This window comes from Phalacrocorax carbo, chromosome 4, assembly GCF_963921805.1.
Source record: "Phalacrocorax carbo chromosome 4, bPhaCar2.1, whole genome shotgun sequence".
NCBI lineage: Eukaryota > Metazoa > Chordata > Aves > Suliformes > Phalacrocoracidae > Phalacrocorax > Phalacrocorax carbo.
In genome coordinates this window covers 31,761,222-31,784,505 of record NC_087516.1, presented here as the reverse complement: position 1 = coordinate 31,784,505, position 23,284 = coordinate 31,761,222, and the positions used below count along the sequence as shown (strand labels likewise).

At 39.4% G+C, this 23,284-nt stretch overlaps 1 long non-coding RNA gene across 1 annotated transcript in view; it reads right to left on the bottom strand.

Annotated features, from left to right (window-relative positions):
* LOC135313055 (uncharacterized) overlaps nucleotides 1-23,284 on the bottom strand; it is a 47,479-nt gene that overhangs the window by 6,544 nt on the left and 17,651 nt on the right. The window contains exon 2 of the long non-coding RNA XR_010372627.1: nucleotides 97-254. This is a non-coding gene — a long non-coding RNA (uncharacterized LOC135313055). The remainder of the gene's footprint in view (nucleotides 1-96; nucleotides 255-23,284) is intronic.

Sequence of the window (23,284 nt, the reverse complement as noted above, 5' to 3'; positions counted from 1 at the left end):
GTTTCTCTGAAGTGAGATCCTAATACGAGTAAGATCACCCAAAGCACATAACAGAAATCTAATAGACTTTGAAATGGTTAACTATTTTAGACTTACCCACCAAGCTCCCTTTCTGAGGACTTTCAGATTTCTCCTTTGGAAGCAAACCGTTGTTACACTAATGCCACTGGCAGGGAGGAGAAGTTAGCAGTTCTCTGTTGATCTCACTTGAAGCTTTTGGGCCTTGAGAGAGTGACCACTGGCAGGAAAAGCACCTGACATGAGGAATAGAAAGATGTGGTTAAAACATAGTCCCTCCAAAATCTTTAAATGAAAAAGATGTGTAAAATGTTCTTCTTGAGCACTAGTAGACTTTAGGTTAGCAACTCCATGTTTTGACAAGAATTAAAACAAAGATCTGAAGGGAAATGGCTGATCTGTATCAGGGAGGGACACGGAAGTTAGAGGACTGAGGTATGCTACGCTGCATTCAAACCAATGAATCTAAAGGCCACAGCACACCTACTCCCTGGCCATGACGCTGAGTGTTATTGCATGGGACAGGGAGCAGGGAACCACCTCTTAGGAAAAATCCCCAGCCTGTGCTGTCCTCTGAGTCAAGCTCAGGAATTGGCTGGTGAAATCCTAATGGGCATCTGCCAGAATATTGCAGGAAGCATGCTAACAGGTAAACAGTTTGGACAATTGGAGCTCAGTGGTGGAGTCCAAGCCCCTATTTTTTTTTAATCCTTGTCAGTATAGATGTAGACTTAGGTCCCGTTTACCTGAAAAGAATCCCATGCCCTGCTATCCTGGGCAGTGGCTTCTCTGATATGTCTTCAGCTCAGGCATGCCCACCCCTCACAAACAAAAGCTGTGTAAGATATGCCATAAGACAAATTTTTCTTTCCAGAGCCAATGGAAGCGACTAAGTCAATTGCTAATGGCCTTAACGAGAGACGACAAGCTCTGAAAGCGGCTCACTCATTGAAAACAGTAAGTTTGTTGAAAACCAGGAGGCGGAAATGGAGGTGGATTAAAGCTATTGCTACGTGCTTAAAAGCACAGCGTGGTGAAAAGAATGTTCCCGCTCTACTTTCCTTTTTTGTACAGATAGAAAATATGTTTCTGCTTGTATAGCATTATGATCATGTATCATTCATGATCCTTACAGCTACCTCATTACTATCTTCATACCTTCTCTGAATATGCTTACACAGTAAGTTGTTTTGCTTCTACCCATTTAACCACTACCAATCCCACCTGTCACATAGCTGTGCACTAGTTCTGCATCCACAATGCAGATTTTTAGAGCTTGATAAGCACATCCCTGCACTTACACTTGCACAACATATACAATTCGCCCTAAATCAGACAAATGGATGCTGCTGAGCCATCTGTTTGAAGATATGTTTAGTTATATAACCTGAGCTACAAGTATGTCCTCACAGATTAAGATATCTCAGTTTAGACAGCTACAGAGAGGGGCCTGTGCACCTGAAACATCCCCACAAGACTGGCAAATACAATGCAGGAACTGTTCAGGACCCTCGCCCTTGTGCAGCAGTTCAGTGTCACAGATGGCATTGAAGTCAATACTATAACATTGAAGTGAGCCCTAGGATCTTCATTTGAGTGAATATCTAAGATCCCTTTAGTTATGACATCTACTCAGACCTATTCAGCTGGAATTCAGAAAGCAGATCAGATGGCAAAATATAGGCATGCTTGGATTTATGATTCCTATCCTGTCCAAAAAAACATATGTTCTTTTTGGTTAATTCGGGGTAAGAATCACAGGACCAGAGTCTGTCCCCAAATTTGCACATGCAAATTTGCACATGCAAATTTGCACATGCAAAATGTGAGATGCCCACTGAGATTCTTGTGTTGCTTTAATAAAGGCTTACAAGCAGCCCAGCTAGAAACTTGACTTGCTTTCCTCGGTGTGCTACACACAGATTAACTTTACATATTTGTGGAAGCATGTAATTTGTTGGGTTTTAATATAATTTTACCCATCTATACTGCAGCATTAGTAGTTCACTTGTATTACTGCACAGTTTGCTTTATATAATTTGTTAATTTATAATATTAGAAACAAATGTTCATCAGAAATTTTCAGTGCTCTTCTCCAAGAGTCATGATATTTTGCCTAGTTTCTGTTTGGTATTGTTACAAATAAAATGTTTTTGCTTTGTATATATGTCTCACTTGTTCATTTCACTGTATTTTTCTGTTCTAAACATACTCAACCTGTACTCATCATCTAAGCATCTGAATCACTTTTCAAGCCTACAAGGAGTACAGCATCAGCCAGCAGTCCCACATGTCTGCCTTGTCTATTTTGCTCTACTCTTGCACCCCAACCTCATAGCTGAGACTGGAGATGAGTTTCGTGGACACTCCAGCCCAAAAGGCGTGCTATCCCAGGATGTAGATGCTGGATTCAGCACTACGGCAGCAACATATGGTGTGTCACACATTTTAAGCATACCCTAAATTCTCTAAAACCTTTCCATGAGCATGGGTGACCTTATTCAGGAGTCTTGCAAAAAAGTTGTCCTCTTGTGGAAGAAGAACATGTGAACAAACCCTTCCAGAAATCGTGCTGGTGTGCAGTTAGGACATACAGTTGTCAAGATCACAGAATCACCCTAAGGTAAATGCAAATCGTACATTCTGCTATGTACAGGCCTAGATCAAATATGACTGACTGGCTGGTCTCAATGAAGGTAACATATATTTCTAAGATGACTGTACACAGGAAAATGGAAACAGGTTCCTGCATTACTCCTCCAAGCCCCAGGAGTTTGATTTTATTTCTGTTTTACTCCTGAGGATTTTCAGGGCTCTGCAGAAAAAAATGATATTTCAGCAATGGTTATCTGTTTGTCTACTCTGAGTAGGAGAGATGGCAAGTTTTGAAAGAATTTGCTTTGCTCAGAGAAAATATTATTGGTCTAAAACACAAACCACTTGTTGGTCGGTGGCGGGCACCTTCTTCATGCAACACTCTCTGCTCTTAGTGACCATTATCTTGATAGGAGATCCCTGATCTCCAGGGAGCAGACTGTACATTCTCAGTCCAAGGCTGCCACTGCTGTAGGATATTGAAAGATAAGGAGGGACAGGGACAAGATTTTCACTCATGGAGAGGCCCTTCTAATCAACACTGTAGCCTTCATAACATCTTCATAAAGGAAGCCACAGCTAGCAAATTTTTATTCTAGCTGCAGGGAAGTTTTATCCACCTGGTCCCAGTTTGGTCAGTAACATGCCACTGTTGTGCTGCTTCACTGATTACCTTTGCTGCCACAACGGAAATATAAGTGCAAGTGTTCATATCTAGCCGAGCTTCCTGTTAGAGTTAACAAGGCTGCATGGAGAGGAAGACAACATCAAAAAAGCACAAGATCATCAGCCAAGAGGAGGAGAACTGCCATTCCTGTGACAACCAGAGCACCTTCTCTCAGAACTAAAATGCAATATCTGATACCTCCATCTACCTGTAGCTTCTTCTTACACAAGCAGTCCCATCTTAGCAGGAAATGCCTCAAATCAGCATGCAGGCAAGGACAAGTCATGAGCTATAAAACTCAATTACAGAACTGGGTGTATTCCTTTTTACTTATGCACGTAACTGTGATGACTATGCTCACTTCTATGGCAAGGAGCAACTCTTTTACCATCTGGAGTCAGGTAAACAATTCATTTAAATATCTTCGAATATTTGATATTTTGTACAAAGTCTGGCAGAGAGTATCTGAAATATAAACTGTGTTACATTTGTATTGGTTATTGCTTTCTCTCTTAAGAGGGCTTTATTTGTAAATATTTTCATTTTCCTTTATCTCAGTTCTTTCAAAACTATAACACCTCTATATTAGAAGATTCTCTCCCTAGAATTTCAAATTTAAATACAATGAAGGCGATATAGCCCTTTGAGTTTTTCTCCAGCCCATACAAATTCTCAAGCCTAATATTTAAAGAGCTGTTCCTTTTGGCAACATTGAAACATTTCAGATTATTAGCCTTCTCATTCCAGGAATTTCAGAGAAGTGATTTTAGCAAATTAAATCCCATAAGCACAAATCAAAAGATATTTGATTCACCATGTTGGTAAAGTTTTAAATGATGAATGGAGCATTCTGTTTACTTCCATTATCAATAATTTTAATTTGTTAAGAATTTAAGAGAATACTAGCAGACTCTTTCCTTGGCAGTTTATTTGCCAATATTTTTATATAAAAGTAGGATCTTATAGATCCCTATTTTATTTCTCTTTTTTTTTTTTACAAAAAAAAAAAAAAAAAGGATGTCTCTGATGGATTCATCTCTGTTAACCTGGTATATAAAGCTACCTGTCTGACCAGGTATACTTACCTACCTAACAGTCTGGACTCCCATATGGATAGCAGAAAGAGAGAGAGACAGCTCCACAAGGCAGTTTGTCCCGCTCTAAAAAATGTGGGATGAGTTGCCTTCCAGAGGTGCCTCATACTGTCTGCTAAAAGGCTAATACAACACACTAAACTGGAGCACGCACTTAATGTTTATATGGCTATGGTCAAGAAAGAAGAATATAGCCCCAACAAAGCTATGTGATTTGACTAAAAGAGGCAATCAGGGGCAAGACTACTGTTTTATACTTCTTCCAAACACAGAAAGATAGCAAAGAGCAAATGCAGGTTTCACTATCTCACCACTCACATTCAGTAGCACTTTCTTGTTGAATAAGTTGTTACTGGCTACCAGTCCAAGCCTGTCTGAAGAAATTTAGCTTAAGTTAAGCAAAATCGGTCTGTTTGAGAGTGAACATATCTTATTGACACGTTCTGTCTTTGAATAATTAAAGGGAGAGACCAAGGTGTTTATCCAAGGCCCAAATTTAGACTGTCAATGAGAGTTGGCTACATAATACATCTGATGATCCAGATACAAGTCCCAGGTCTCCCTTGCTGTGTAGTGCTATATATCTGCCTGATTACAAGCCTGAAGAAGTGCTTCAGCTGGTTCAGATACTTAAATTTTAAATGTAATGTTCATATGAATTTTTAACATGCCATGAAAACCTGGGGCTTGTAAATCATTTACAAGAACACATGAAGCGACTCTTTGTCTTCCCTGACAGATTTGTCCCGCAGATCAACAAAAATCCTTTTAGAACTTTGAGATAAGCTAAAATATTGCCTGTGTAAAATAGGCCTCTTTAGAGATCCAGAAGTTGGCTCTGCTCTGTAAGAAAAACTTAAATAGGCTTCCAGCCAAGAAAGAAGGGGAAGTGATATATATAGGCTTCTTAGGAAGAACTATCTCAAAAAAAAAAATATAACAACCATAACAGCTAGACAGAGTGGGATATTTTCCTTGACCATAAGAAGGATGCTGCTGCCTGACCTAAAAGAACCATCTTTGCTGTTCTTACTGTTGATGTGGCAAGTTTTCTCTATTCTTTTGTTGGAAAGGAAAAAAATGTAACCAACAATTTTTTCTGTTTGTGAAGAACAGAAATATGGGGAAACATCTCATTCTTTGGTCATTATTGTTCAAAGTAGTTTAATCAGAAAGATGTCACCTACAAAGCTATCTACAGATGCGTAAGTAATTTCACTGTAGGCAGCTGTATTCACTAAGCATAAAGGCATCAGTGACAAAGAAAGAAACAAGAGAAACCGTGAGTTTTCTTATCTTCTACCAAGTTTCCACATTTCTCTAGGAGTTTTCAGCAATGTTTCTGGAAAGAGCAGCAACTTCAATTGTAGCTGCAGATAAAAATGCCTATTTTTAGGGTCTGACAGAACAGCTCTGTTATAATTTCCTTTTCCTCTGGTGGTTTTTGAGGGACAACCTCTTGTCATACAGTCTCAGGCTACTTTTTTGAACCCTGTTTCCTACCATAAACATGCAAGGTAGCATATTCAGGAACGGCCATTGCTCTTGGGATCCAAGTAATTTGTTTTTCCATTGTCTGCCTGTCAATATACTTGTGTCATGGTTTTAGCTGGGATAGAGTTAATTTTCTTCACTCTAGCTGTGCTTCACTAGTGCTGTGCTTTGAACTTAGCATGGGAAAAAAAATGTTGAGATAACACACAGATGTTTTGGGCTGTTGCTGGGTAGCGCTTGTACTAGTCAAGGACATTTCTAGCTTCCCATGCTCTGCTGGGTGCACAAGAAGCTGGGAGGGGAGGGGGCACAGCCAAGAGAGCAGATTCAAACTGACCAAAGGGATATTCCATACCATGTAACGTCATGCCCAGTATGTGAACTGGGAGGAGCTGGCCAGGGGAGGAGGAAGCAATCACGGCTCAGGGACGCGCAGCGTTGGTCGGCGGGTGGTGAGCGGTTGTATCGTTCGTGTTTCTGTGGTTTTTTTTCCTTTTTTTCCTTTCCCTTCCTTTTCCATTTTATTATATTAACATTATTGTCATTATTATCATTATTATTATCATTGTTATTATTTTATTGTAATTATTAAACTGTGCTTATCTCAACCCACAAGTTCTTTTGCTCGTCCAATTCTTTTCCCCATCCCACAGGGGTGGGGGGGGAGTGAGCTGTGTGGTGTTCAGGTGCCAGCTGAGGCTGAACCATGACAATTTGCAAGTCCCTAATGGCTCTGACCTCAGTATTTAACCTCTTTATTCACCATCTTGAGCAGATCAACACACAAGGCTTAATCTACCTACCAAAGAGATCCACACTCATAGGTAGACTGCATTCAACACTTGAGCTAGCTCACTTAAATCCTAGTCTAGGTAAATTTGCACTGAACCTCAGCGGGCACTACAGACAATAGCCACAGTGGGGTTTTTTTGGCTTTCTGTGACAGATGATAGCATTGAAAATCAGCTTTATTGAATCCCTAAATTTGAGGCTGAATTTTTTAAATAAAGGGATTAGACTTTTCCAGGAAATTATCTGTGGATAAAGAGCCAAACAGTTCAAATTTGGAAATCTAACCCCTAGGGAAAGGTAGGATTTTTTCTAAAATGACACAAGCCATTATTCACCTCTAGTAGCTAGCTGAGGACAAGATTCACAGAATCACAGATTCATGCCCTATCTTCTATGAATGTCATCCTTATGTGCTTAAATCTCACCATCCTTATGTCCTTAAATCTCACCATATGATGACCTTTGGCAGATGCCAAACTGTTAGTGTCATGAGACAGATGAATATCTGAAAAAGCAGGGCTTTCAATGATGAGCACTATGACACCTACATCTACCTCAAGGAACCAACCCCTCTGTATTCTTAGCCCAAGTCCCTTTGTTAAGGGACACTGCCTTCTGTCTTGATTTCACACTGTTCTCTGCTAGAGTAGTAGTCTAAATTTCCTGTCCTGGCCCATTACGTAAGCTTCCTCTTAAAGGTTACTTTAGCAACTTGCTGAAAGATACATCTTTTTATAATTGATATCCAGCAATTAGAGTTTTACACTTCAGTCTCATTTTATTATTTCTCTAAAAGTATCTGAAAGGGTTAATAAGATTTAAATATTTTAAATAAAATAAGAGAGATTAATTATCTGCCTTATTTCATGATAGAAATTATGCACCTAATTACAATGGAAAATTATCTACCAGTGTATATGAGTCATTCTCCATGCTGTTATCAAAGTTAGTAACAGCCTTACTGGGACTGTCCAGGGAATAAGAAGTGCTAATTATATTGTCTAGTTCTGACTGGTCTGATAGTATTTAAAAAAAATAAAAAGCTATTGTATGTAGCCTATTTAAATCTGACATAATTGGGCTGCATGAACAGAAGTTTAGAAAAACCCTAATGTGGGATTTGCTATTTAAAGGATCTTGTGGGCTAATTCAAACAAAGAATAATCTTTCTAAAATGTGTGTTTGATTATTTTTTCAAGCTTTTCTGATTGATTTGGCATGGAGGCGAGTAACAGAATTGTAACCACTGTGACAAAGTTGTCTTGACCAGAAACTGATATTCCTGACAAATTGTTTTGCTTTTTTTTTCTTAATGTCCAATAGATTTGAACATAAACATGTAATTCACTGCAGAATAAATTATAGTCCTTAGACCTTTTCATGAGATTAGCCTGCAAATGATGGGCTAATGGGACTCTAAGATTTACTTGTCCTTAAAGAAAAGACGAAATCATATCTTATACATCATCTGCCATTGAAACCAGTATTTCTTTGCCCTGTCTCAACCAAAGCAGACAGAATTCCTGATGTGATTAATTTTCCTTGATAGCCTATCTGCTGCACATACAGCATTTTTCATAGAAGAGAAGCAGCGCGGAGGATTTTTACTGCTATATGCTATGCCTTTGCATATAAGTAATGAGCAAGACAGCCTTTTTTAGAGGTACCCAAGAACTTCTTGACAAGAAATACGACAATTACGAGGTATATGCAGCAGTTGTTTCTGAAACTGAGGGAAAGGGTCTCAACATGTTATACCTCAAAAATCCCCTGGAACTGGGAGAGTTAGAGAGCAAAGAAGTAATGGTTATAAATACAGGAGGTAACAAGGATAGTGTAGCTGACTGGTGGAAAACTGAACTCTACAGGGCGCTAGGTCTCAATACCTATACCATACCTCAGGTATGAACTCTAAGTTCCTGTTTTCTGGCAGCTGAGGATCTGCTGGAATCCTGCCAGCAGTGGAGACTACACAGGCTCTTTGCTTTTCAAGGTACAATAAAGGACCAAATTTACATATTATATTCAATTCTTACACGAAAATATGTCATAGCAAGAAAGATTTCAGTTTGCCTGTGGTTTGTGTTGTAAAGTTCTTGATCCTATTCCAGATGTGTTTTTCACAATATTTCATGCTATTCACTGTGCACTATTTTAATTTTAAGAAATCGTATGGTTCCTCTCTCTTTGGATGTTGTCCGGGAATTCCTAACAGGTTCTTACAAAAGTTTTTTATAACATATCTTATGGGTTTATTGGAAGTCCTGACAGAAGCTTTGGCAGTGCTGAAGCTAAGCAGCAAGGCAAACACATAACAGCTACATATTACAGAGCCTCAGTGCTCATCTAGTACCTCAGCTGCATCTTCTCTAATCTCCAAAAATGTAAGCAAACCCAATGGCAATGGAGTCTTCACAGCATCTAATGCCATTGATTTCAGTGGGTAGATCCATGAGAAGAAAGGATCTCTCACACAAGCTGGACACAGAAGCCAACTTTGCTTTCTCAGACTTAATATACTGTGCTTAAGAGGAATGAACACACTTATTTTAAAATATTTTATTTATAGAAAACTTTCTCTTCTATCCTGATCCACAACCAATATAACCAGAAAACCCTTTCCCTCAGCTGCAGTAGTATTATTGCCTCTTTAATAATCTTTTACTTCTTACTTACATAGGAAATCACCCAGGCAGCTTCAGGAGCTCAGGATGTGGGAGAGATGTGCATCAGTAACACACAAAGCCAGTGCTGCGGAGTCATTTGTGTCTCTCTGTTTTATATTTCCCAGTGAACTGACTGGGGCCACAGTGCTGCTTCAAACCTGTTCTGTGTGTAACACATCACTGTCTAAGCTAAAAATCAAAGTATAGAAAAAGTAGATTGTCATCTCCAAGGGTATGGGGACCACTGCCACTTTGTTCTTGTCCCTCTGTGAGTTTTGGGGCTGTCACTGTTGACCACTCTGTTGGCAGGTCTACAAGGGCCAGCCCTGAACTTCCACTACAACTCCAAGTTGGAGCCAGGTTAAGGCCGTTCAAAGACATCTGGGTGTCTCTGTGCTGCACCTCCCAGTATGCCTGGCTTTGAGAAGACATTTGACTAGCATGCAGCCATCTATCATCCAGCTGGGCCTCAGAGCTCAGGCTCTGCTCCAACTCAAAGCATCTGTTCTGCTCCAGATGAGCTGTCTCCCAAAGCAGAACAGCTGTACTCCTGTGACAGTCATCTCAACTAAAGCGCTTGCACAGATACACTGCAAGCCATCCCACCAGTGGGTAACAGAGACAACTGTAACACATTATTTAATCCAAACTCCCTATTGTCACATGTTTCTGACATATGCATGTTGTAAAAAAAAATGGCCTTGGGCTACCTTATAGGATTCAGGTCCTATTTCAGGTTGTGTCTAGACTCACTATACACAAATAGTAGATTTTTATGGCCTCTCTCAGAAATGTGTATATCACACAGTACCAGGTTTCCTCCCACAGATCCAAGAAAAACCTCCCAGTCAAAGTGAGGGAACTCACAAATCAAAATGAAATCATGTATCAGGCTTCAGAACACCTTCATTGAAGAAGTGGGCAGGAGGCAGCAGATTCCTTCCTGCTGTTTCTCTGAGATGTCACACTACACTCCTGATAAATGTACTGCTGCTTTTTATATCTGAAAGCATTAAGAAAGGAGTAGAATTAAACTTTGAAACTTTAGATTTACTCTCTGTTTCTCTTCAAATCCCCTGAAGACATAACTACCAACATTGAAGAAACAACGACCAACTTTAAAGGACTCAAAAGTTTCAGAGTCATGATCTTAGCTCTCTAACTGTTGAATGATAGTCAGTGTTCAAGTGAAGCAGCTCACGTGCATGAATATTTTGATATGTGTACATTTTGCAAAATCGCAATTTACTGAATGAGACATCCTAGTGAATAAGCATCTCCTGTTAAAATCCTTTTAAGCAGCTGTGTGAATGGCTGTTAGCATGATTGGAGGACAATTCCTCCATGAGTTATCTTCAGTGTTCTGCAAAAAAGAAGTGATATTACAAGAAGATAGTAAAAATATTGTGAAAATGAGTCATTAGACCTAGAGTTGGAGGCGATATGCACTGAGAAACATTTGGATATATTTCTAGAGGGTGCATCATGATTACTGCTGCCTTCCTGAGGAAAAAGGTGATTCTTGCAGAATAATTATAACTACAAGAATCTTAAAGTTACTTTACTTTACTTTGAAGTAAAGTTACTGATTCTCCCACACAAGTTTTGAAAATACCCAGTATTCTACTCAGTTATATAAAATTCCCTTTAGATGGCAATCTTTAAGAGATTTCAAGGGAGGAGGGGGTTTTTGAAGTCTGTGCTTACAGACATGCAAAATGTTTTTGCCTCATAACCCTTCCTTAGCTGTTTAATTTCAGGGCTCAATGTTGCTATTATCAACTAAATTGCATATTGTATCTACTTTAATAAAAACAAATAAATCTTCTGGCATGGAGATATTCAAGCACCTCCAAATCATTTAGGATCTTTGTTCTCATTATACCACCATGGTTCCCTTAGGCCCCAAATACTGAGAAGAAATAAGGCCTAACGTCTGATATCCCCATGAGTTTATTCTGTGCACGCAGCACCTGTATCCCTACCTATCCCACTATAAGCCAGAGAGAACTGCACTGAGAACAGTGGGGATAGAATAAGACCTTCCACTGCTTCTATTCCATCTGTGAGGTTAATTAAGTATTTGCCTTCCAATAAAAAAGACTATATATCTGATCCACAGGCATTTTGCCTTTGTCGTAATACCTAATACAATTTACACATATACATGTTTTGAGCTGTAGATGAATAAATGTTGCTGTTGCTGACCTGCTGCCACTTTAAAAGACCTGGAGTTCCATGACAAAAAAATGTCAAGAGAATTATGCACTGAATGCTAGTTTCCATATACTGCAGCTGACAGCATGTTAATTGTCTTCAGTTCCTCAATCAACAAAATCACTCAGTAATTTTCACTGATGTACATAAGAATCCTTAATAATAATCATAAACCCTTGAAACCCTCAGGGCTTCTCTATTTTTATTTTTCATATGTGAAAATCACAGAATCACAGAATGGTAGGGGTTGGAAGGGACCTCTGGAGATCATCTTGTCCAACCCCCCTGCTTGAGCAGGCACACCCAGAGCAGGGGGCACAGGAACGCGTCCAGGCGGGTTTTGAATGTCTCCAGGGAAGGAGACTCCACACCCTCCCTGGGCAGCCTGTGCCACTGCTCTGGCACCCTCACAGGAAATAAGTTTTTTCTCATATTGAGGTGGAACTGCCTGTGTTCCAGCTTGTGCCCATTGCCCCTTGGCCTGTCATTGGGCACCACTGAAAAGAGTCCAGCTCCATCCTCTTGAGACTCACCCTTCAGATATTTATAAGCATTGATAAGATCCCCCCTCAGTCTTCTCTTCTCCAGGCTGAACACACCCAAGTCTCTCAGCCTTTCCTCATAAAGGAGATGCTCCAGTCCCCTGATCATCTTCATAGCTCTCCGCTGGACTCTCTCCAGCAGTTCCCTGTCTTTCTTGAACTGGCGGGCCCAGAACTGGACACAGTACTCCAGCTGTGGCCTCACTAGGGTGGAGTAGAGGGGGAGGATGATTCTCCCTCAATATTGATGATGTCTATAAATACAGAAATCATGAAGTATAACCCAGAATAAAGTATCATTTTTGCAAACACGTTAAGGAATGAGTTCATTTTCAATAGACTTCCGAGAAGACTTCACAGAAATTCAGTGAAGAGTGTAATTCCAAACACTGTAATGACTGCAATAAATTCCAGTTTAAGTCGAGGGATCATTCGCTCCTATTGTAGATCCTTGGCTGGCATAAAACTAGTGGTTCCCTGACCAGGCTGGAATTTGGGGATCAGGACTTCCCCAACACTTGTGAGGCTTACAAAATATCTATAAACCAGCTTATATTTGGGTCAAATTACTCTCAAATTGTACAAATCTTACAGTGGGGTCAACAATATTTCTAAATGTGTTTTGAATAATGACATTGGAAATTGTATCAAATATAAATAAGTACTGTAAATTATTTTAGCTTGCAAGGGTCATTATCTGGCAAAAGCAAATTGTGTCTCCAGTGCACACATCCAGCCCTGAGTATGAGGCACAGTAAGCATTTCCACTTTGTGTGGAAGCCAGAGATGGACTGATTTGTCTCTTAAATTTTCTACTCATACTTTTCAAAGACTAAATTCTTTTACTCAGATAAACTGTGATTGGTACGACACTGAAGATAAGAGGGAGAAATGGCTTTAAATACATTAATATGAGCAAAAATAACTCATTAATTTTACTATTGCTACTTAAAACAACAGCCATAGTAGACATACTATGTAATGCTAACGGGTCACTGCACATTATCTATCATCTTCTTGTTTAATAGGTTTTTATGTCACACGAATGTAAAGAAATTAACAAGCAATGACAATCTAACATTATTTCATTCTAGATGAGGAAGACTTGGTTCACTGTTTAAAACATTATAGCTAGTGATATTTATTTTCTTCTGACAGGCAGAGATTCAACTAATTCTTTAAATTAATTTAAATATATTGGATAATACTTTAACAAAATTACCATCAAGTGGAAATTTAAATCCAGACAAGTTAAAGAATTAAAAACTAGCAGATCATAATGAACTAATCCCTTCTACAAGGATTCATTACTGTTCTACCAGGAACTTTGGCTGCCCAAAAATTCCTGAAACTATCCTTTTCCATTGCAAAACTACTCTCATGTCCCATACTATGTTGGCGTGAATCAGATACTAGTAATAGAGAAAGTTGCTTTAGATTTTTGAGGTTCTACATATATCTTCTAATTATTTTAGTTAGCTTTTCATTAGAAATCCACTTGCTAACAGGAAGAGTCCAATTTCTTCTTTTGTTTTAGATTATCATGCAGTATTAGAGTGGGGAAGAGAAATTTGTGCTTCCAGATAGTAATACCTGTAACTTGTTTTATAATTTGAGCTCCTTCTGTCATATACTTTCCATTGCAGGTTTTTGAGGCATCCTAGATGCCTAGGGAAAAACTCACTTTTAAATATTTAATTTTTGGTAATTAATGAATGAGATCCTGCCTGCATTGAAGTAAAATGTAAACCTCTTTTGATTTTAAAGGAGACAGATTTTAGCCCAGCACAGAGGATTTGGCAAGTAATTCCTCTCCAATATAATTAGAGAATAGAAATATAGTGTCCAATAATAATTAGAGAACATTTACACTCGAAGTTAACTTGGTCTTTGACTAATATGCTTTTATATATGAATTTATAATTTAAAATAATCAAAGACAATAAATTGTACTATGTTGTGAATGTTCAGCTTTTTTTCTGTTGTTCTGTAAGAAGTGAGTGAGAAAAAGACTCAAAATGACTATGGATGTAACAGCCAAAGGGAAGGGAAGATCAAATAAATCTAATGCTTAGATGCTTTAAAGTGACTTCAAAGTGAAGAGGGAATTATGCTTTATGAGGTTTATTTACCGCTATGAAAATTGAATAAAATGTACTAAAAAACAACGGGAGGTTTGCATTTGCCATCATAACTACAAAACATGTTCAGCCTGTAAGAACCAGGGAAGCTGGAAAAATAATGAAGACACAAGAGTGGAAAGGAAAGAGCTGAAGAACTGAGACGGGGAGGCTTCACTAACATCCATTTAACACCAGAACATCACGGGTATTTTGTTATAGCATTACAAGTTCTGGGCTTCCATTCAAGTGTGAGAGTTGATGATAGCTGAGCTAGCCAAGAGACTGTACCAGCAACCTCAGATTAGATTGTTTCAAAAAAAGCACGATTTGTAACACCATTTACAGTGTGATTTCCTTTTCTCAACTTAAAAGCACCCTGTCTAAAAAGGGACAAGCTCAATTTCAAAACAAAATCCTTTGCAAGTCGCCTTTAAGTCCATCATCAGCCCTTGCTCTAACATGAGAGTTTCATGTAAGCTTAGTGGCTTCTACCACCTCTCCTAAGTTCTTTCTCTTCCGGAAGAACCAGGACAATAGATGCTTATATATTTAATGATTATTTGCCCTTAAGTTTCATGCTGGTGAGACTCTGAAGTTGAAGTTAAGGAAGTCTTTCTAGTTTGATTGGGAATGTAATGGGTATTGGACTCCTTATGCCTTCTAAAAACCTTCTGGTGTTCCAACTCTTGTACAAGTGGTTACACAACATGTACATTCAAGATTATAACAGAGCATCCAAGTGATGCTTGTTGGTAGGCCCTGTAACGTCTAATACTGCAACACTCTGGTTGGAAGGTTGAGGTAAAATAATACATCTGTCTAGGCCCAAAACTGGTTATGCTCAGATTCTTCACACCATAAAGAAATGCTGGATAGTAATCACATTATATTCTCTGTAGGTTGTAGTCCACCTCTGCAGTTGGATTTCACACACACACGGCCCCTCCAAGGATATGGACTAGTTCAAACAGAAAATAATTCAGGATAGTCCTATGAACTGTTTTATCGACCAGACTGAATGACATCATTACAATAACTTCATTGTTTTCTATCCAAATCAATCTATCCTACCAAAGCTGTAGCAATCTTTGTCTTGAACTGGAAATTTTTAGGCTAAAAGCCTCAGCTGGAGTAAGGCAGTTTAATAACAAAAATCACAAACTTACTATTTTTCATGCAGGGATAACCACCATGGTTACACCATTTCAAAAATTCAGAAGCTGAAAAATCACAGATCTATTAAAAACACAAATTCAGTGTTTTCCTATTTATTGTAATGTGTTTGAAACAAAAGGTGCACCTCAGAATAGAAGCATAAATAACTGCATAGTACTTAATGCCCAAAGCTGCCACATGGCATAACCTGCAAAGAAATGTCAATTATTTATGGAAATTTTAATCATTTTTTTAAGAGAGACAATGTAGTTACTAGATTCAGGCTTCAAGATTTTGAAGTTAAAATGGATATTTTAGAATATACATTAAAATGATTAGCTGAATCCGGTGAGCTTCTTGATCCAGGGGATTTCTCCTACCCCAGCCCAATAGACGTGAGGGTGCTGCTGAAGTTCCATGTCCCAAAGTCCAGTCACTGCCCAGGCTGAGCATGTATACCCAGTAGGCACATACACATGCCGAAACAAATATACACATATGGCTGACCCCATGGACCAACAGAGAGCAGAGTACCCTTACCAGCACCCACATAAGCACAGACAGTGCCCACATAGACAAGAACAGCATGGGAAGCCTGATGCTGTCACTCCCCTGCAACTGATCAGGATTGAGGTTCACCAGCACTCACATAAACGCACAGTGCAGGTCTCTTCTGACACCAGCCCTGGACACTCAGACTGTGCATCTGCTGGCCTCCAGGCCCCAGTCTCCCCCAGTTGTTGGCATGTGGACCTACAGACCCCAGAGGCTCCCGGTCCCACCCCAGCAGCTGGCAGCCAGACCCCTCCTCCTACTCATGGGCTGGTCCAACTTGAAGCTTACTAGTGCTCATGCTCAGAGAGTGCACACACATGGGAGACTGTTAGAAATAAGATTAATAAGAAGTTAGGACAGACTGAGGTGATCAAGTCCAGGATTCAGTCATATAAGTCCACCAAGCAGCTGCCCACTTGACTAGACTCTTTTATCTCATTTTCCCTCTATTTTCTTACATTTGTCTGTATCTACCCCACCTTGATCATTCCCTTCTCCTGCCTTTGGTTCTTCCCCTAAACAATGCCTAGGAAGTTTGACACATTCCTACAATTGCTTAAAACATACATTTTACTTAGTCCCTAAATTGTCTCCCCCTAATTCCCACAGCAAGTCCCATACCCTTTTAGGCAATTGCTCTGTTCCATTTGCATGGCTTTCTAGGAAGTGAGTTCTTGATTGATTCCTCTGCACGGGCTTCAGGCCAAGGTCAGTGGGAAATCACTCTCCTTTGATGGTCTTTAGGAATTAGCTGATGCAGAATGCTCTGTTTCCACTGATCAGCATAGCAGGGTTCCTCCACCCATCATTGTTTCTCCCATCCTTACTGAGTTTTCCTGTTTCATGTGATTAGCCTTTAGTTAGGCAACCTAAAAACTCCTATTTGCAAATGATAGCTACCACAACTATCATTGCATTTTGAATTTTATGTCATGAAGATGCTTTTCCAGTTTACACCCTTTTAGTCCAATGACCTCTAAGGTCACTGGTTTTCTGTGAAATTGGTCCTACTCCGTTTTGGTTTTTGCTAGAAACTACAAAATTTTCCATCAGAAGAACATAGCAATGGCTGGAATTAAATAAGAAAAAGTGTTTTTCAGACCAAGGAAATTTTATTACAGTCCATTCTACTGATTTACAGACTTACGAGTTTGTCACTGCTGATAATGTTTTGATTCACGGGTCACAATGGATCCATTTCCGCCCCATAAATCAGGCTGAAAAGACAGTCTGACATTATATACTGCCAATGAGTTCCAAAAAACTTTTCTTTTGAAAAAAAAAATGTATCAGGATAGACTCATAAGACTGGGCAAAATAGCTTTGAATAGACATATTCTGAGAGGTATTTTTCAAACTATACAGCTGTGTCACACTGTAACAGACTACAGTTTAGATTTTGTTGCCCTCGGCTTTTAGCAAGCTTAAAGAAAATGGGGTAAGGCTGAATTACAAGCTGTTTTCTGCTAAGAGCAATAATATATAAAATGGAAATTATGGAGTGCAGATAAGAAGGAGGGGATGTTAGTCTCTATTCTACAAAGCTTGTAGGTAATTAAGGAAAGTAATGTATTTGGGCTTGTACTTCCATTTCCAAAGATACTTTTTCCCTGTTCCATTACTCTCCACATTCCTTGTCTCTTACTCTTTACCTTTTAAGCCTTTCTCCAGTTTCTATTTAGCACCCTTTTGTTTTTTTTTTCCTGCCACCATCTTCTGCTCCCATTATCCTCACGTTCTTTTCTTCTTCCATGTCCTTCTTTTTGCACTGCATAGCTAAGTATATCAGAGGAAGCAGAGACCTTCCCCTCCCATACATCTCATGATGGTGGCAAGGCTTGATTCCATGAAGTGTCATGGAATACATAGCAAGACAAATAGAAAAAGAGTAAAAAACAATCCCTGATATCCATCATTCAAGTGTCTGATGACATCCTTCTTTTGCCTTTCCTGATTGTGCCGGTTTTGACTGGGATAGAATTTCTTTTCTTCACAGTAGCTAGTATGGGGCTAAGTTCTGGATTTGTGCTGGAAACAGTGCTGATAACACAGGGATGTTTTTGTTACTGCTGAGCAGGGCTTACACAGAGTCAGGGCCTTTTCTGCTCCTCACACCACCCCACCAGCGAGTGGGCTGGGGGTGCACGAGAAGCTGGGAGGGGACACAGGCGGGAAAGCTGCCCCCAACTGACCAAAGGGATATTCCACACCATATGGTGTCATGCTCAGTATATAAAGCTGGGGGAACAAGAAGGAAGGAGGGGACATTCAGAGTGATGGCGTTTGTCTTCCCAAGTAACTGTTACGCATGATGGAGCCCTGCTTTCCTGGAGATGGCTGAGCACCTGCCTGCCCATGGGAAGGAGTGAATGAATGCCTTGGTTTGCTTTGCTTGTGTGCATGGCTTTTGCTTTACCTATTAAACTGTCTGTATCTCAACCCACGATTTCTCTCATTTTTACTCTTCTGATTCTCTCCCCGATCCCACCAGGAGGGAGGGAGTGAGTGGCTGTGTGGGGCTTAGTTGCCAGCTGGGGTTAAACCATGACACCAATAGCCTCTTCAAAAGTTAGTTTCAGAAGCACTTATACTCTTGCAGTTGTCTTTGTTTGCGTAAAAATGGGGTTTAGCAGAGCAAATTATTTTTCAAGGTTATCCCAAATGCTGAATAGAAGCTGTATGATTCCCTACTCTTATAGAGCAAACTGTTCTAGATTCCTTGCCTATGTGCTACGCTCTGAGGCTTTTTTAGGGCTGGGAACATGCTTTCTTCAGAAATCCTTCCACATCAGGGGAAAATATCGATAGGAACGCTGGATTGATACTCTAGAAAAGCAGCTGCATTAGTCAGCTGCTTGCATGCTAGGTGACTTGTCAGCTCAGAGTAAATGGTCTGTGCCTCAGTTTCCCCATCTGTAAAATCTGCATGAGAGTACTTCCTATCTTTGGTGAACTTTCAGATGAAAAGCACAATATTTATAAAAAAGCAGTGCCTTATATCTTCTCTAGATCTCCCTTCCTCTACTAGCAATTTGCATACCAGTCCAGAATGAAAATAGAGTAGATTAAAGAAAAGAAACACATGCACATACAAGCAATTTTGTTCATTTTCAGGGCTACCATAAAGTCCTGTCATTTTCCTATTCATCCTTAGAAATAGATAAGAGGGTATATAATAGCTCTAGAAATAGATAAATTAGTACATACATCCTACAAGATATTTTCTATGCATTTTTAAGCATAGAATATCAATATATTCAATATATCAAAATCATTCAACACCAGAGATGACCGTGTGCTGACCACAGCTGTCCATGTACCTGTTTACCCATTTTCCCAAATTCTTCAATGAGTGACAGATTTCCTGTTCAGAACAACCCCTGTAATTTATGTATCCCATCTCCATTCAGAAAAGCTCAAATGATTTAATGAGTGGTTCCTATTTCAAACTCTTATCTTCTGTGTGTTCTCCATAACTCTTAACAGCTTTGAATTTGAATATACACGGATTCAGATTTGCAGCTAGTCTGAAGAGAAATGCTTTCTGCATTGCACTAATTGGCACTGGTGTCAGAGGTGCAGCTTCTTGTGTTTCCTACTTTTACATTGTTCTGCTGCCATTTGCATTCCAAGGTGTCAGTAGTTTTGTTTATAGACTTGAACAGCATCAGTAAACATTTAGTGTCCCAAAAGCCTTTAGCTGCCATGTCCCATATTGTGAAATTAATGTCACACAGCTGAAGACTTGTCTTGAATTTGTCCTTGTAATGTTTCAATGGTCTCCCTCTTATTTCAAGGTCATGAAAAATAGTTTTGGCAATCTGTCATTTGACATATGTACCAGCATAGTTAGCAGATGGTCTAACCTAGATGAGCCTGCTGGAGTATTGTTTTTATGCTGAGCATTTAACAGCACCCAGACATTTCACTGTTCAGGATTTTATTCTGCCAGCAATAGACAATGCAGAAGCACACTTTGTTTATTCTCAGCAGGGTAGAGAGGTAAGTCCTTTTAAAAGGCAAGCTTGTGGCCATAGAACATTAGATTTTACCCTGATCTAGTACGATGGCATTACTTGCTTGGAGGGCATTACCTTCCAAAATTAACTTATTGTCTCCTGGCAACCAAACTGCTCTCACTAGAGTGCCGAAGAGCCTTCTGCTCTGACCTGACAGAGTAAGTAATGCTAATTCTCTTTATTTCCATCTTGAGTTAAGATCAGTGGAAATACTGTAACCAATTCCCCAATATTTTTTCTTGCAAAAGAAATTGCTAGAAGTTTTACACAGATTCTACTGTACTGTAGTGCACAGGAAGATCTCTTCAAATGATGTGATGTAATATCTCTATCTGTATATATTCCTAACTGTATTAAGCTTGTCAGTACCTGCTATGACACAGGATAAGCCTTCCTGTTTGCCATCCCACTTTCCTTCAAACTGGCATTCAATATATGTCCAGGTTTTCTTTATTCAGGCCCCATAGATGTTGACATCACCCAACTGATCAGAATCTCCAATCTATTGGTAAGAAAACACATCAGATCTCTCTCTAGTTGACCTGGAAGGCCAGATAAAGTTCTTGATGATGGCAGGTAGATGATCCCCAGAGTGAAGGAGAAAGGCAGAAAGAGAAGCAGCTTCCCTGGTGATTCTCTTGAGGGTGCTTTTGAAATATTGCTGAATTTTTGGTTGGTCATTTTGTATAATCCTCTGTGTTGGGTTCTCCTAACCAGTAACAGCTGCAGTATTACATAGGCAAAGAATATTGAAGCCTTTCTGCCGCTGTACAAAGTCTCTGAGAACAAATCAAACTGATGAATATGTCAGTAGTATTTAGATAGATAATTTTGTTTCACTGCCAAGAATAAGGCTTGTGGCTTTTTAATAATCTCAAGGCTGCACCTTGAATATTTTTCTTGTGTTGGTAAAAAGAGGGGAATTGCATAAGTTTTTCTACAACAAAAATTTAAAACCTGCACACACACACACAAAATGCACAAAACCCTAAGAAGCTAATATATCCTGGACAAAAGCCAGAATTACCGGAATTGAGCAAGTGGTTACACAATTTTCTGAGAACAGCTCTGTAGAGCTCATACCCTGAGGCTATGCCATATATCACAGCAGCCAGAGATAAGGTGCTACGGATCAGAATAAAATTCTCAGTATCAATATTAAACTTTTCTCTGTTTATCTCTCATGTATAAAAATAGCAGTAGCTCTCAGGGCTGACTTAATAGCTCTGTCAAAGGACTGTTCGCACTTTTCAACAATGCTATTAATATAGAAGACATTAAATTCTATTGCTAAGTAACTGGGTGTACATCAGCTGAAAATATAATGCCTCTGTGCTAGAGAAGATAAACATCAAAATACGTATCAGAGTGTGATAGAACTAAGTATATGATTCAACAAATATTTTCCATAAAGGAAAATCTACTAAAAGGCCCAGAAGGATATTTGTATAACTTGTCTTCATGAGCTCATTATCAAAACCCAACCTCTATTGTTAAGCTTCCTTTGCTTTCACAGTAAACAAATGTACTGACAAAACACATGCAAATCCTGAGGATCTTTGAAAGCCCAATTCTTTTTAGGGGCCGATATACTGACTATAAACTTCAGCATATCTGAAAATACTAGTCTGCAACATGAGTGGGAAATTGTTGTCTTGCTAGTCTTGATGAATTCCCCAGCAATCCAATCTTGAGCACTGAGGACAGCTTCAAGGATCAGTTTAGACACAGAAAATTTGAAGCCTTAATATTATATTTACTTTAACACTGGCATCATTAAGCACAACCAAGAACATTTCTAAGGTACAGCCATTTTAACTTGATTAGTATGTCATACATGGATGGCTCAAATTCCAGTTAGAGACTCCTTTCACTGTGCACAAAGGCGTTATCCAGGTCAGAGTGAGGATGCACATCCACACAAGTGGGGTCAGAAACATGCACAGGCTTGTATACTAACTGCTGGGCTTTGAGTAGGAAGAGGAGAAAGCAGTCAGCTGTTAGGGTAGCATGAAATGCCAAAATGGCCATTCTCTATCTCTTTTGAGGGCAAAGCAGCAGTTCACCAGCCAGACCATGCTGAATTAGAATAGCCAGCCTAGTAAAAGAAGGTTATTGAGAGAGTCACTACTCAGAACAATTTAAAATATGACATACTTCTTGGTGCATTGTTCACATGACTATGCTGCAAGATATATCTTCTGCTGCACTGCTTTCTGAGGTTGCCTTCTTCCATCAGGGACCCTAGCCAGCATGCCATGTGACATTACCATCATGCAGGATGGAGGATGCAATGAAATACCCGACCAGACAGGCATGGCCAGAATGCATCCATAGCACAGAGAGAAAGGTACGAGACTGTCAATGCTGGTGAGCTTACCAGCAGTCTGCCGCTGTTCAGATAATATGACATAAGGTGAGTCTGGGCCCAGACACAGCTGAGGACCTGCATTTAAAGTACAGTATAGAAATGGACTGTGCTTTACTTCCCTAATATGAAGATTTTCCCACTAAGGCAGCCACAAAGTTAGAAGACCTAATATATAACTGTTTGTCTCTGCTTTGTGGCAGGTTCCCCAAATTCACTTGTATTTGCAAAATTGCCACTCACAGAAACAGATTAATCACTTGAGCACCAAATCTTTGGGAAGCCACATGAAGCCATTTAAAAGACAAGCTGTGCTAATTTTTTATTAGTAGTTAAAAGTGAATCTGGAGAGATGAACACTACAACCATCCATTACCTGCAGTTGTCAAGGTAACAGCTGCTTTAGGATGAATGCCCAAAAGATAGTTTCAGTCTTTCATCACAAACACTACAAACATTACATGTGTTAGTCAACTGGCTACTTGCCAATACTTTCTTTCTTGGTGCTCTTCCCAGGATAGTTATTCTATTAGCTTTTCAAGAGCAATATAATACTAGCCCCAAATCAAGAGGGATTTTTTTAATGTTCATACATTATTTATTTATTTATTTGTCCTTCAGCAGGCAGATTGCCAATTCTCTATCTCCTCATCCAGAATGGTTCATTTCTCTTCCAAATGTACCACCTCTCTAATTTAATTCTGTGAAAATACATTGCTTCTCTCTATCTTGAGAAATTTCAACGAACTACTTCCGTATTCCTAATCCATCTCCCTTCTTTTTTGTTTTTTTTTATTTTTTTAATTGTACACCCCTAAAGGAGGGCATTAAATCTTTTCTTAAAGCAGGACAGATTTTCCCCATGAAAAAATGTCTGGTACTAAGAAATTAGACTTGCTTTTAGGATTTTCCAAGCATCCTACAGGGAATAGCCCTGAAGACTGAACAGAGATTTAGAGGAAATTGCCTTGGAAACAAT